Raw genomic sequence first — 3587 nt, 5'->3', positions numbered from 1 at the left:
CGTACATTTTATAACTTTGTCAGTAAAATCAGAAATTGCTGAACCGTATTCTGTGTGAAAATCGTGACAGATTACATGAGTGAAACTTCCAATATGAACGGGCACCTTATACATACGTAGGTTAAATGACCTGTAACATTCATAATTAATTTATATATACACCCAGCTCGCGGTAAATGATAGTCGTGTTTATCACACTTTTAAATCACAATTAATTACGTTTTACAAACTTATTTTAGTTAAAAACAAGTATGTCCTAAACTGAAAATTAGTTTTGGAAACGTCAAATGACAGCATTGTTCGTACAAGTGTTAAAGCAACTAAAATACCAGTTAAGCCATCGGTCTTCACTTGCACGTAGATTTTGGTCAAACTTAAGTTAGGAAACAAGAAATGGATACAAAAATTCCACAACAGCAATACTGGAATCCCAACCCAATCATTCTGCAAATGTGTGCTATCAGTTCAATACGTCTCATATCCAAGACTAACTTGACTGGCATAACCGACACTTCAAACATTACAGACACGGGTAAGCTTGAAGTCGGTTGAGCTATAACGTAAAAAGTGGTCTACAGTGTAGTGGGAAAAATTGCATATTCGTTATAAATAAGATTTCGTACTTAGAGATAGAAACTCACATGTCTACCAACATCCATCAGCTCCCGAGATAACGTGTTAGGTTATCCAACCTTTTGATTAACACGTAAGAGGCAATGGCAAACATCTGTAACCAATTGTCGGATTCGGGAAAATAAGGTGAGTAAATGATATAGGAAGAAACTGACATCAGTGTCATGGCAACACACGAGATTTTCCACTGAAAACACCACAATATTCAACGAAGCTTACGCTAGTAATAACTCCAAGGATTGGACGTTAACGCATGATCCAAGACGCACAGGGATGTCCTTTATGATCATTCCAGAAAGTTGAGAAACTGATCTTTCAGATAGAACCATCTGGTTAAAAACATAACCCACCTAGCACCGACGAATAATTCCAAATTTGACCAACTGTCTCAACTTTAAATAACGAAAACGACTGGCAGACTTCTTGGTGAAATGTAACACGGGTTTCACAGATTTATTTTATCAACACATGTTCTCAGTCGTGGAGCCTCAGTAGCTGATAGAGGTTTGTGGTATCAGACCCGTAGTGTTTATTGATCTGCTTACATTGACATAAATATTCATGCTGTGAACTCACAACACAGTCTTGCTGCATTAATTCTACTACAATCGATAGGCTTAACAAAATTGTGATCATATCTGAATAAAAACATTTCCATGGTTGAATATTCACCTCACTGTGTTCGTAATATATCTTCTACTGATCTACAATCGACAAACTTTCGAAAGTCAGTCAAAGGTGATTTTTTCGAGAAACAGCCGTTAAGTGTGGTTTAACAAAAGTTCGTTTCAGTGTGAAACTGATGTTTTGATGCACATTGTTGTTTTGTGGCAAAGCCAACAAATTGCTACGAATTGATCATGGTCGAAAAACTGCTGCCAGGTAGCAGTTTTCACTAAATTTAGCATTCATTATCTGACTATCACATAACGGTTCTATATAACTACTATAATACATATTTATTGGCTACCAAAATGATTCTTGCTTAATTTTCGCATGTTTTACTAAAATAAACAGAAACATTGAAAGTTTTCAGCTTATAATATATAGATTAAGGTATATTATTTTAGTGTTTGATTCACGTATAGTTATAACTGGAGGGGAGGGGGGGTAATCTTAAGTGAAACGTAATCTAGCTATAACTGCAGACGTTTTAAACATGGGGTATGAATATGGTATTTTGTTGCAGTGTGCGTGGATATATATGTTGTTTCTTCCGGGCATATCATACTGTAAATTTCTTTGACCAGTATAATTATCCGCACATACACTGCTGGCCTAAACCTTAAGGCCAATGAACAAAGAAAAAATATACATTTTGCGTTATTAGACTCAACCACTTATTTGAGTAGAGCTTCGAAAGATGAGAATAAGAAAAGGGAAAATAAAAATAAAGAAACTTTCTTAGCATTTAATAGGGAAAATGTGAACAATGTGAAATTAGCCTAACTCCTGGCTGGTTAAAATTTTAAGACCATGCCAAAAAGAAGTCCTAAACAGGGTAGGAAATGCCCAACAAGAGGTCTCAGTAGTGAGTTGCACAGCCGTCATTGCTAATAACTTCAAACATTCGCTTTGGCATGGTCGATATAAGCGTCTGCAGAAGGCAGGCTGGAATGTTATTCCAAGTGGTGAAGATGGCTTCACGAAAATCATGCACTGTTTGGAATTGACGTCCATTTCTATAGACTTCCTTTGCCATCCACCCACAAATATTTTTAATGGGGTTCAGTTCGGGCGAACACGCTGGATAGTCCAAGAGAATCATGTTATTCGCCATGAAAAAGTCCTTTGTCCTACAGGCATTGTGGATTGCAGCATTGTCCTGCTGAAAGATCCAGTCATTTCCACACCAGGGAGGGCCTTCAGTCAATAAGATGCTCTCTCCAACATGCCAATGTAGCCAGCTGCTGTTTGATGCCCCTGTATAACCTGAAGTTCCATTGTTCCATGGAAGGAGAAAGCAACCCAGATCATGATGGAACCTCCTCCATTCTGTCGTGTAGAAAATGTCTCCAGTGGGATATCCTTATTATGCCAGTAACGTTGGAAGCCATCTGGATCATCTAGGTTAATTTTTTTTCTCATCAGAGAACAAAACCTTCGTTCATTTTTCAACGTCCCATGTTTGGTGCTTCTCGGTAAAGTTTAACCGAGCTGTTTTGTGGTGTGGAAGGGGGCGTGGCCTTTGAAGATGTTTTCGGTTTTTAAAGCCTTTCTCTCATAGATGTTTTATTGTGCTTGAGCTGCATTCTGTGTCCGTAAGTGCCTTAATCTGGTTCGATGATCAGCTGGTGCCTTGTTGGACAACCCATCGAATCCTCCTGCTCAACGCCAGCGAAATTTTCTTGGGCTGACCACTTGAAATTCTCGTTCCGTATCCCTAAGGGTCTTTTAAGAAATTTGCAACAGCAGTTTTACTACGCCCAATCTCACCAGCGATGGCTCATTGAGAGAGACCTTGCTTTTGCAGCTCGACAATTCTGCCACGTTCAAACTCTGTCAACTTTTTAGCCTTTGCCATGTTTTTACCCAATGTAACACAGGAGATGTCAGTGGGAGATGTTGACAGCGCTAATGCTTGAACTCAACTGACTAAATTTCGTTACGTGTTTACCGAGTTACGTTTCAGTATGGTCTTAAACTTTTGACCAGCTAGTATTTAGGCTAATTTCATAGTGTTCACATTTTCCCTATTAAATGCTAAAAAAAGGTTTTCATTTTTATTTTCATCTTTCGAAGCTCTACTCAAATAAGTAGTTGGAGTCTAACAACGCAAAATGCATATTTTTTCTTTCTGTTCATTGGCCTTAAGATTTTGGCCAGCAGTGTATTTCTCCACCTTAACTGCCACTCAAATCTGAACTTTAGCTTTAACGTGCACCAGGTTTTAACTCTACACAGTTTTTGCCCCTCAAACAGTCCAAACCCTGTCTTTACATACAATTATTTTT

Source organism: Tachypleus tridentatus, chromosome 12 (genome assembly GCF_004210375.1).
Source record: "Tachypleus tridentatus isolate NWPU-2018 chromosome 12, ASM421037v1, whole genome shotgun sequence".
NCBI lineage: Eukaryota > Metazoa > Arthropoda > Merostomata > Xiphosura > Limulidae > Tachypleus > Tachypleus tridentatus.
This window is presented reverse-complemented; position numbering follows the sequence as displayed.